Source organism: Mobula birostris, chromosome 15, assembly GCF_030028105.1.
Source record: "Mobula birostris isolate sMobBir1 chromosome 15, sMobBir1.hap1, whole genome shotgun sequence".
Classification (NCBI taxonomy): Eukaryota; Metazoa; Chordata; class Chondrichthyes; order Myliobatiformes; family Myliobatidae; genus Mobula; species Mobula birostris.
In genome coordinates this window covers 62,893,710-62,907,085 of record NC_092384.1, presented here as the reverse complement: position 1 = coordinate 62,907,085, position 13,376 = coordinate 62,893,710, and positions in this window count along the sequence as shown.

The following is a 13,376-nucleotide window of genomic DNA, read 5'->3' as shown; positions in this document are numbered from 1 at the left end:
TGTAATAATAACAGAGTTGTTGTGATGGGAGATTTTAATTTCCCAAATATTGATTGGCATCTCCCTAGAGCAAGGGGTTTAGATGGGGTGGAGTTTGTTAGGTGTGTTCAGGAAGGTTTCTTGTCACAATTTGTAGATAAGCCTACAAGAGCAGAGACTGTACTTGATTTGGTATTGGGAAATGAACCTGGCCAAGTATCAGAGCTCTCAGCTGGTGAGCATTTTGGAGATAGCGATCATAATTCTATCTCCTTTACAATAGGCTTGGAGAGAGATAGGAACAGACAAGTTCAAAAAGCGTTTAATTGGAGTAAGGGGAATTATGAGGCTATCAGGCAGGAACTTGGAAGCTTACATTGGGAACAGATGTCCTCAGGGAAAAGTACGGAAGAAATGCGGCAAATGTTCAGGGGACATTCGTGTGGAGTTCTGCATAGGTACGTTCCAATGAGACACGGAAGTTATGGTAGGGTACAGGAACCGTGGCATACAAAGGCTGTAATAAATATAGTCAAGAAGAAAAGAAAAGCTTACAAAAGGTTCAGGGAGCTAAGTAATGTTAGAGATCTAGAAGATTATACGGCTAACAGGAAAGAGCTTAAAAAGGAAATCAGCAGAGCCAGAAGGGGCCAGGAGAAGGTCTTGGCAGGCAGGATTAAGGAAAACCCCAAGGCATTCTACAAGTATGTGAAGAGCAAGAGGATAAGGCGTGAAAGAATAGGACCTATCAAGTGTGACAATGGAAAAGTGTGTATGGAACTGGAGGAAATAGCAAAGGTACTTAATGAATACGTTACTTCAGTATTCACTATGGAAAAGGATCTTGGTGATTGTAGTGATGACTTGCAGCAGACTGAGAAGCTTGAGTATGTAGATATTAAGGAAGAGGATGTGCTGGAGCTTTTGGAAAGCATCAAGTTGGATAAGTTGCCGGGACCGGATGAGAGGTTCTGGACGATTGGAGAGTTGAGGATGTTGTTCCTTTATTCAAGAAAGAGAATTATAGACCAGTGAGTCTTACTTCAGTGGTTGGTAAGTTAATGGAGAAGATCCTGAGAGGCAGGATTTATGAACATTTAGAGAGGTATAATATGATTAGGAATAGTCAGCATGGCTTTGTCAAGGGCAGGTCATGCCTTACGAGCCTGATTGAATTTTTTGAGGATGTGACTAAACACATTGATGAAGGAAGAGCAGTAGATGTAGTGTATATGGATTTCAGCAAGGCATTTGATAAGGTACCCCATGTCAGGCTTATTGAGAAAGTAAGGAGGCATGGGATCCAAGGAGACATTGCATTGTGGATCCAGAACTGGTTTGCCCACAGAAGACAAAGAGTGGATGTAGATGGGTCATAGTCTGCATGGAGGGCAGTGACCAGTGGTGCACCTCGGGGATCTGTTCTGGGACCCTTACTCTTCGTGATTTTTATAAATGACCTTGATGAGGAAGTGGAGGGATGGGTTAGTAAGTTTGCTGATGACAGAAAGGTTGTAGATTTTGTGGATAGTGTGGAGGGCTGTGAGAGGTTACAGCAGGACATTGACAGAATGCAAAACTGGGCTGAGAAGTGGCAGATGGAGTTCAACCTAGATCAGTGTGAAGTGGTTCATTTTGGTAGGCATTGGCCTTCATTAATCATGGAATTGAATTTAGGAGCTGAGAGGTAATGTTGCAGATATATAGGACCCTGGTCAGACCCCACTTGGAGTACTGTGCTCAGTTCAGGTCGCCTCACTACAGGCAGGATGTGGAAGCCATAGAAAGGGTGCAGAGGAGATTTACAAAGATGTTGCCTGGATTGGGGAGCATGCCTTATGAAAACAGGTTGAGTGAACTTGACCTTTTCTCCTTGGAGTGATGGAAGATGAGAGGTGACCTGGTAGAGGTGTATAAGATGATGAGAGGCATTGATCATGTGGATAGTCAGAGGCCTTTTCCCAGGTATGAAATGGTTGCCACAAGAAACCACCTCATCTGGTACTAACAAACATTCTATGGTCAAAATCACTTAGATTACATTTCTTCCCCATTCTGATATCTGGTTTGAACAACTAAACCTCTTGACCATGTCTTCATGATTTGATGCATTGAGCCACTGTCACATGATGGGCTGATTAGATGTTGGCATTAACCGGCAGGTGTTATGGTGTGCCTAATAAAATGGTCACTGAGTGTATATTTCTCTTGATCATGAGACTAAAGCCAATTGTAACATCCATTATCCTTCATGGGACGAGATTAGCGTAGATCAGAGGGTCATTCTGATTCACAACTCCTTATTTCTTCTGGGTTAGCCTTATTGATGTTTGATTTTCAGCGGATATAATCTTTACTTCAACATTATCCAGTTTGACACCACTGGAAGAGAGGTAGTGAAGGGACTTTAGTTCTCTATTAACTACTTTTGTACGCCATCCAAAGAAACCTTAAACATGTAATCAATTAATTCTCCTTCATGGTTCAAAATTTCAAGAGGCACGATAGATCTTAACTGTATATAAGATTCATGACAAAATTATATTCTTGATTTGCAGTAAGTGAGGAAATCTGTTATAAATGGTGTCCCCACAAAAAGTCACACTCTAGAATTTCATCTATTGTTGATTTTAGTATAAGTGGAAATCTTATGAAAGAGAAGTGGTCCCAATGCCAGGCAGTGTACCGAGTCAATCGTACGAAAGGACAGTTTTTAAACTTAATTATTTCAGGAAATCAGCACTTACTACTCATCTTTCATTGCTTTTAGAAGATGGTGGTAAGTCATCTGCTCGAACCACTCAGGCTCTTCTGGTGAATGTACTCCCACAATAATGTTAGGTAGGGGGTTGGAGGACTTAGGTCCAGTTATGATAGCAGAATGTTATATACTTCCAAGAAAGAATAATGTGTGACTTTGAAGGGACCACACTGATGGTGGTTTTCCCCAATGCCAACGGCCCTTCTACTTCCTGGTGGCAGTGGGAAATGAGATGGTTTTGGAGCACCATGCGTAAGCAGCAGCATTACTTTTTGTTGACTGCACACTCTAGAACCATCGGGGTGGTGAGAATGGACAATGCAGGATGAGTTCCATCCATGCAGGTTGCCGTCTAGCAAATGATGTAGGCACATGATGTAGAATAATGTAGGCTAGTTGGGCTTCGTGGAGCTACACTTCTCCAGGGAAGTACAGGAAGTTCTACTAATGGAGTGATGTCACAAGAAACTCCACTTCCTAATGTTTGCTAAGAGCACTGATGTATTTACTTAGATGGTAACAGGCCCTTCCGGCCCAATGAGACCACACCGCCCAATTACACTCACGTGGCCAATTAATCTACTAACCCCTATATTAATCTACTAACCCATACACCTTTGGAAAGTGAGAGGAAACTGGAGCACCCGGAGGAAACCTATGTGATCATGGAACAAAAATGTACAAAATTCCTTACAGACAATGGCAGTGTTATGCTAACTGCTACACTACTGTACCAATGAAAAATATTTTTTATTTAGCGAATTATTAAATAAACTAAACTGATTTAGTGAATTCTTCTGGCTGGAAATAAAATTAAACTGATTTTTACCTTTGCATCACAGGCAAACCAATATTATTGATATTACAGTACTGCAAAAATGACTCGCTGGTACTGTACTGGGCCCAGCACTCCAATTCAAACGCTGTGTGTCTGCTCAGGAAAGATGATATTTCATTCAGAGTAAGTTGATTGTAACCAACAACCAACTGAGAAACAGACAATGGGATTTACCTGTCCTACTTTTTTACTATCGATGCTGCCCGGCCTGCTTTTGTGTGTGCTGAATGGGAATTACTTACTTCCTGTGTTTAAGGCCAGTGCTGAAAGAGCAGAACAGTTGCTGGTAGATTTTAAATACTGGCTTACTTACAGATACCTTGACCTGCACAACGTTAGTGAGAAACAGGATTTTCCAGTGTACATTGAACTAAAGAAATTCAGACCAAAAGGAACACAGAGCTTAATTTAAGTATTATAATTCATTAAATTCAAACGATGTAATTTTCAAAAATTTGGGCAATTCCTTTTCTCATCTGGCATTCTGAAAAGTAGCAGAAGCTCTGCATTTTTATTTTGTGCATTGGGCTTTGATCCAGTCATTAATTTTGTTGGTAGTTTTCTTTAATAAAAAAATCTATGTTTTTCTTTAGAAGAAAACATTTGAGAGGATGTTTTTGCCTTTCTCCTAACAGCATGCAATGTTTGTGTATAACCTAAAATAGCCAAGTTTTGTCTGTTAGTTCCCTGGAATAACAAATAGAACTGAAACGTTTAAAGCACTTTCATGAAAAGGAAAGCAAGTTTGCAATGTAGATAGCACCCTTGAAAGCCTTGAATTATTACAAAGTGGGCAGCCATTAAGGTACTTTTCAAATATAGTTTTATATTAGAGTCATAGTCATAGAAAAGTACAGCTCAGAAACAGGCCCTTCGGCCTATCTAGTCTGTGCTGAGCCATTTAAAACTGCCTACACCCATTGACCTACACCAGGACCATAGCCCTCTATGACCCTCCCATCCATGTACCTATCCAAACTTCTCTTACGTATTGAAATCAAGCTTGCATGCACCACTTAGGTTCCACTCTCTCATGAGTGAAGACATTTCCCTACAGGTTCCCCTTAAACTTATTCTTAAGTACGAATGTGGGTTCATGAAAGCAAACAATCTTACAGGTGAGAAACTTTCATAGGTAGTTGCTTCACTGTCCCAAAGGTCAGATTTAGTTAGTAACTGGTATTTAATTTGGAATATTGAAAATACAGTTTGTCATTGCTGAAGCAGTATAATTTGAAAGAATTAAGGTGACCTGCAGGTACTGAAAACTTCCCAAGCTCTTCCGTTATCTGCAAGCTGATCAAGCATTGAAAGACGTTTTACAGACTCAATTCATTGAAGATCTGTGTCATATGCTAAAAATACTTTCTGAATATTTTTAAGACTCTTGTTCCTCAGAATTTATTCGTGATCTTTGGTGCTCGATGTCTCATCAGAACTTTGAATACTGCCTCCAAAATTATTCCATTAACTTCAACCAAGTGCATTTCAGAAAGTGGTACATCTGTGCGGTGCCTGTAAGTGCTATTGGGTGTGGATAGATTTCCAGGTGATGGTAACTCCCTTCTCAGGATACATTGAATTCATTAAAAAACTGACTCTTCATTTTTGAACAGGTCGTAGGTGCAATGCATGATAGCTTTCTCACCTCCCTACTGAACAGCAAGTTTCCTGACCATTGCAAAGTGTAGGGATCACCAACAGTAACTGTACGGTGTATTAATAATGTCACATTGAATTATAATAATTTTAATCTATGTGTCTTTAATGTTGATTGTGAATAGCTTAAATATAATTCCTACTGGAATGATCACTTGCAACTTTTAGTGCATTTTACACTTGAAGGATCTGCTCTAGAAGTTGAAGATGTAGTAGGAATCACAACAATCATCATGCACATACCAAGTAATATGTTTGGATTTGTTTGATTTTGTTGATAGAGGGATAAATAACAGCTAAGAAACTGGGGCTACAAGCTTCATGTCCCACAAGGCACAGGGCATTGGTTACCATCAAGCAACCACACACACAGCCTTCCTTTGTACAATGGAGATCATGCAGATTCTGAGCTGTATCAATGGGATTGTTGCAGTTTTGAGTCCTGGAGATGAGTGGAAAAATTTGCTGATAGACAGAAGGTTTGGGGCAGGGGGTTGCGGTTTAGCTGTGAGGCACTGGTGGTGTGTATGAATAGTACGTGGAAGATGGGTTAGAAATGATATGACTGGAGAGGTGGCGGGGCTTGGCAGGAATCAAACAGATGGAGATGTTGGGCTGGTGATTGGATGGCTTCAGTGAAGGAGGGTTTATAGGGGTTGGAGGGGGAATTTGGTAGTCTAATATCAATGATAGGGGATATATTGTCATAGAGGAAGACCTAACGGGATGCTTGTATGTTATTAATGGGAGTAGATAAATTCAGCATGGATTTCTGTAAGGGAACGATGGACTGAAGATCCTGTACTGTGATGAGTCCTGATGAAGGGTCTCGGCCTGAAACGTCGACTGTACCTGGTCCTATAGATGCTGCCTGGCCTGCTGCATTTCACCAGCATTTTGTGTGTATTGCCTGTACTGTGATGTACAGTTCTATGAAATTTTGTATGGCTAGCCTAGGGGAGGTCTTTGAGGATGAACTTTTGGCATAGATAAAAAAAAAATACTTTGGATGTACTTTGATTTTCAGAAAGCTTTTGATAAATTCTCACATAAAATAATAATGTATAAAATCAAAGTGCATGATTTTTGGGATAATGCTTTCACATGAATTTTAAATTGACAGGGTAGGAAGCAGATCAGGAACAAATAGTCAGGCAGCATCTGTACAGGGAAGTAAACAGTTGATGCTTTGGGCTGAGACATTTCATCAGGACTGGAAAGGAAAGGGGCAGAGGTCAGAATAAGAAGGTGAGTGGAGTGGTAGATGATAGATAAGACCAGGTGAGGGGGCAGGTGGGTGTCTAGTCTGAGTGCAAGAACAGAAATTTAAAAAAAAGTACTGTGGTAGTGTTTGTGGGTTCAATCTCCATTCAGAAATCCGATAGCAGAGGGGAAGTAGCTATTCATGAATTGTTGAGTTTGTGCCTTCACGCTTCTGTACCTTCTTCCTGATAGTAACAATGAGAACAAGACATGACCTGGCTGACGGGGGTCCTTAATGATGGACGCCACCTTTTTGAGGCATCGCTCCTTGAAGGTGTCCTGGATTCTATGGAGGCTAGTGCTCATGATGGAGCTGATTAAGTTTACAGCTCTCTGCAGTATATATTAATTGAGTAAAAATTCTAAAATTCAAGTTAAGGTTTAGCAGAATTTTCACTGGCTTCAGTAACGTGAAATTATGACTAATCCCTGCCCGTCAGGAAACACATACAAATGTACTTAATCTCTTCACTGCAGGAGATAATTACTTGGAGACTGTACAAAATTTAAATTGGAAAAGACAAACATCAGATAAAAGGTAACCAGCAAACATAACAAAGCAGAAACAGAAAGTGAGAATATTGGAAGCAGTTACGGGTCAGGCAGCATTAACAGGGAGAGAAACAGAGATGATCATTTGGTTCAAAGGCCCATATCAGGGAGAAAAGAAATGTGTAGAGAGAGTTGAGAAGAACAGCAGGGGTGTTTTTAATAGGCTGTAGACCAAAATTGTCAAACTAGCAATGGCTTTGGAGACAAATAATGATTTAAAAAAGGCAAATCAAATTGAAACAGAAAAAAATGGAAAAAGATAATATGAAAGATGTTACTTAAAATTACTAAATTCAATATTTAGTCACAGGGGCTGTAGTATACCCGGATGGAAGATGGAATGCTCTTCCTTGAATTTACTATTTAAACAACAAAGAAAGCCTAAATCAGAGGGATGATAATGAGTATAGAATTAGAATGATAGATGAGGGGAAGTTCCAAGGTTATCCTTGCAAACTGATGGAAGTGCTCTGCAAAGAGATTACCCATTTTGTAATTGATATCAGCAATTTAAGTCTTTGAAGTTTGTCCATCTTTAAAGGGAAAGCTATATGACTTTGGGCATTTGCACCAGTATTCTGTCTGGCTGCATCACCATCTGGTATGGAGGAGCCACTGCGCAGGATCAGAAAAAGTTGCAGAGTTATAAACTTAGCCTGCTCCATTACAATCATGAACCACCCCTCCACTAAGGACATCTTCATAAGGTGTTCCCTCTAATAGACTGTCTCCATCATTGAGGATCCCCATCACACAGGACATGCTCTCTTCTCATTTCTATCATCAGAGAGGAGCTTTAAGAGCCTGAAGGCACATCATCATCATCAGGTGCCGTGCCCAGTTTGAGCTTTGACTGCCATGGCCCACACTCTCCTGTTTCGGGTCAAGTGGATCAATTCATTGGTATTCATCTCCAGTTCTCTGGCTGCTGTCTCCATCATCATTTGTCTTTGTCTTCCTCTTGCTTTCTTCCCTTCAATCTTTCCCATAATTACTGTGCATTCTAACTCCTCTTTCCTAATCACATGTCCAATGAAGTTACGTTGCCTTTTCATGATCTCATACATTATTTCATTTTTTTGTGTTTGCTCTGTTCATGACATCCTTTAAATGAAGACACATACTCACTGCTTCTGGAACGGCTTCTTCTCCCCCTCTGCCATCAGATATGGACAATGAACACATGAATACTACCTTGTTATTTTTGCATGAATTGTTTTATATATATATAGTACTATGCAAAAGTCATGCACACTAGCTATATATGTATGTGTGTATGTGTGTGTGCCTAAGATTCTTGCACAGTACTGTATATAGCGTGTTATAGTGTGTATGTGTGTACATATATAGTATAGTCATAGTCATACTTTATTGATCCCGGGGGAAATTGGTTAAACTGTAACCAGCTGCATGCACGACTGGCCCATGCACAGTAATCATATATATATATATGTATTGCTGCCGCAAAACAACAAATTTCATGACACATGTCAGTGATAATAAACCTGATTCTGATTCTGATTCTGGGATACCAAGTAAAAACAGAAAATGCCGGTAATTACAGCCTGTGGAGAGAGAAACAGAATTAGTCTTTAAGATTGATGACATTTAGGCTGATCAGCATTGAGAAAAGTTAGAGCTCAAACTTGTTTTTAATCTTAATTTGTGGGGGAAGGGAGATGATGTGGAGAGAGCATAAAGAATGACCGTGGTAGGTTGGAGGCTTAGAAAGGTGAAATGACACAAATGAGTGAGGAAAGGTGATAAATACTTGCTAATCACAGCACCACACACAAAATGCTGAAGGAACTCAGCAGGCCAGTCAACATCTATGGAAAAGAGTAAACAGTTGACATTTCGGGCCGAGACCTTTCATTACTCCTGATGAAAAATCTCGGCCCAAAACATCGACCGTTTATTCAGTTCCATAGATGCTGCCTGACCTGCTGGGTTCCTCCAGCAGTTTGTGTGTGTGTTGCTTTGGAGTTCCAGCATCTGCAGATTTTCTCATCTTTGTTTCTCACAGCTGTTTGTAAAAGGGGTTGAATGAAAGCAGAGAGGATTGAGGGTTGGGGTAGAGAGAGAGTAAAAAACACTGCAAGAGTGAGATCCAAACCACTATGCCTACTAGAAAATTGAAATAAAACAGATTGCTAAAAATACACAAAAGGTGAGGCAGCATCTATGGGGAGAGAAAAATATGCTAATACTAAAATTTGATGACTTTTCATCAAATCCCCTCAGTTCCTAGTTGGAAGATCAGATACCATTCTTCGAATTTACAATGGACTTTATTTAGTCCATTTGGGGCAGCACAGTTGTATAGTAGTTAGCGCAACATTTTACAGTATCAGTGACCGGGATCAATTCCCACCGCTGCCTGTAAGGAGTTTGTACGTTCTCTTCTTGATCGGGTGGTGTTTCTCTGGGTGTTCCAGTTTCCTCCCACAGTCCAAAGGCATACCAGTTTGTAGCTTAATTGGTTATTGCAAATTGTCCTGTGAGTAGGCGAGGATTAAATTAGGAGATTGCTGAGAGGCACAACTCCAAGGGCCAGAAGGGCCTATCCATACTGTTTCTCAATAGGCAAATTATTTAAGTACATGGAATTTACTTTTTTCAACTTTACAGTGAAAGCAGATGATTGTAAGTACAACCCAAGGCGGTCAAAGCATGTGAACATCAGGGTGCCTTGCACATATAGTCATTTCCCTGTTTGTTCAAGTGTTGTGGACCCACCCTGAAAAACAACAGGATAAATGCAGGGTACTGTCAGTTTCACCACCGCACAATGTTCAATAAAACCACATTGTTTTAAGTGGAGGAAACCACAAGAACAACATTAAAGTGGTAGTGGTTGGAAATCTTACAGATGCTCCACTTTGTCATTGCATTGTATATCATGTGTACTGGTACTAATTAATAAAAGGCGTTAATGTAAATTACTCACATTGATATGAATGTAGGAAAATCTGTCCATGGAGCGAACTGGCATTCAGGTGCAACTTACTATTTGGAAGATGAGTGTGTGACAATTTTTTTTCTGAAACCAGTTCCGAAAAATAGGAACCATAAACTTTTGATAAGGTACAGAAAGTTCTAATAAAAGGAAAGCTGGCGGAATTTTTGGTACTCTCAGTTCTCCGCCCTTATTTACGTACCAGCTCATATGTTTACATGCAACCCTAAACCATTTGTCGGTCTCTCAGGATGAGGACAATTAGTCTGAAGTGACCCTCATCCCGCTCATGAATATCTCTGGCAATTACTAAGCATTCCATCATTTACTTAAAACTGATTGCCAAAAGACAGTTGAGAATATGCACACTTTGCATTATTTCAAAACATTAGCTTTTGGATGAAATCAAACACTTGTTAAAATTTGCAAAGTAGCATGTGAATATGTAGACATTCTGTGAAGTTTTGCCCAGAATAAAAAGAACTGCATAGGCTATAAATCTGAAATAAAAATAGAATACGTTGGAAATATTAAGGTTGTCAGTTATATCCATGAAAAGAAAGATTGCCTGATTTTCAGTTTTATGCATTTTCTAATTGTATTTAACCTAATTTTAGCACAAATCAATTAACAGAACATCTTAAAATTGAAATAAATGGTTTTAATCTGTGAATTTTTTATGCTTGTTAACATGAATGATGAAGTTGTGAATTAAGTTGTTGTTTTGTATATATTATTTAATTTAGAAAGTTACCTCTCATAACTATATCACATTATTTTTATGGTTTCCCAGAATCAGATTATCGATGATATATAATGTGAAGTTTGTTTTTTTGTAGCAGCAGTACAATGCGAAAACATGGGGATAAATAAATAGAAAAAATAAATAAATAAATAGAGCAACTGGAAAAGGAATAACAAGGTAGATTTCATGGGTCCATGGGCCATTCAGATATCTGATGGTGAAAGGGATGAAGCTATTACTAAATCACTGAGTGTGGTTCTTCAGGCTCCTGTACCTCCTCTGATGTTAATAATGAGAAGGGGACATGTGCTGAATGGTGAATGACCTTAATGCTGGATGCCACCTAGATGAGGCACTGTCTTGTGAAGATATCCTCGATGATGGGGGGGGAGGTTGTGCCTGTAATGGAACTGGTTGATTATGTAACCTTCTGCTCTGCAGCCTTTTGTGATTCAGTGCATTGGAGGTTCTATAGCATGGTGTGCTGCACCCCCACAGAATCCTCTCCACTGTACATGTAGGGTGTTTGGTAACATATCAAGTCTCCTCAAACGCCAAATGAAGTAGAGCTGTAGGAGTGACTTCTTCATGCTTGCAGTCAATGCGTTGAGTCCCTTCTCTGAAATGTTGATGCCGAAGAACTTGAAGCCTCTCTCCCTTTCCACCGCTCACCACTCAATTAGGGCTGGTGTGTGTTATCTGGACTTCCCCTTCCAGAAGTTGTTCATTTTAGTAGGTCAAATATGATGGCAGAATATAGTATTAATGGTAAGACTCTTGGCAATGTGGAGGATCAGAGGGATCTTGGGGTCCGAGTCCATAGGACACTCAAGGCTGCTGCACAGGTTGACTCTGTGGTTAAGAAGGCATACAGTGCATTGGCCTTCATCAACTGTGGGATTGAGTTTAGGAGCCGAAAGGTAATGTTGCAGTTATATAGGACCCTGTCAGACCCCACTTGGAGTACTGTGCTCAGTTCTGGTCACCTCACTACAGGAAGGATGTTGAAAATATAGAAAGGGTGCAGAGGAGATTTACAAGGATGTTGCCTGGATTGGGGAGCATGCCTTATGAGAATAGGTTGAGTGAACTCGGCCTTTTCTCTTTGGAGCGGCAGAGGATGAGAGGTGACCTGATAGAGGTGTATAAGATGATGAGAGGCATTGATCGTGTCGATAGAGGCAATTTTTCCCAGGGCTGAAATGGCTAACATGAGAGGGCACAGTTTTAAGGTGCTTGGAAGCAGGTACAGAGGAGATGTTAGGGGTAAGTTTTGTACGCAGAGTGTGGTGAGTGTGTGCAATGGGCTGCCAGCGACGGTGGTGGAGGCGGATACGATAGGGTCTTTTAAGAGACTCCTGGATAGACAAGTGGAGCTTAGAAAAAGAGAGGGCTATGGGTAAACCTAGGTAATTTCTAAAGTAAGTACATGTTCGGCACAGCATGGTGAGCCAAAGGGCCTGATCTGTGCTGTAGGCTTTCTATGTTTCTATGAAGTCCAAAATCAATTCCTTGGTCTTGCTGGTGTTGAGTGTGAGGTTGTTGTTGTGATGCCACTCAGACAGCCAAGCAGTTTCAGTCCTGTATGCCTGCACATCATCTATTCTCTTTACCATGCTTAAAAGAGCACTGACACCTTCTAGGCACTGCTTCACTGTTCCAGGGAATCTTCAGGATCTTATTGCAGAAAGGTATTTTGTATGGGTGCATCCAGACAAGAGAATTGATAGGCTGCTTCATGTTGGATGGTGTTACAGCTACTTCTAAGTCTCCCTAAGGCCAAAATTACTTCCATTAGGAAGTCACCCATAGCAACCGAGGACAAAACACACCAGCATGTCTCCACCATGCCATTGGGACCTTGAGTGTAGCAACTGTATTATAATTCTGATTAAGGATTAGAGATTGAGAAAATAAATATACTGTATATTGGCAGGAAGAAAGAAACCAAGACCTGCATTTTTTAATATTTTGCTCTCAGCAGATCAAAAGAATTCTTTTGTTAGCATTGCCAGCAAATTTAAGATGGAATCTTAACTCATCTGGATGTTAGGAAAAATATGATACCCTAGCCTTTTCTGATTTAGACTAGAGGGTCCTGCACATTAGTCGACTATGAAAGATTTGTTTATTGATGGTATATGCATGGGTGGGCACAATGAGCCCAATTGACATGTAGCTTTCTATAATGCCATCTGGGTGCCATGGTAACGTGGTGGTCAGCATGATGCTATTATAGCTCAGGGCGTGCGGGGGCTGGAGTTCTATTCTGCCACCATTCAGAAAGGAGCCTCTCTGTCCTCCCTGTGGAATGCATAAGTTTTCCACAAGTGCTCCAGTCTCCTCCCACAGTCAAAAGACATACCGGGTCAGTTAACTGGTTATTGTAAATTGTCTTGTGATTAGGTGAGGTTAATAGTGTTTGTTGGGGTTTGCTGGTGTGTCATGGCTTGAAGGACCAGAAGCGACTACACCACTCTGCCCCCTCCCCCAGCTGCCTATCACCTCCCTCTTGGTTCCGCGTCCTTCTACTACCCATTGTGTTTTCCCCTATTCTTTCTTCACCTTTCCCGCCTATCACCTCCCTGCCTCCCTTCCCCCACCCCTTTATCTTTCCCCT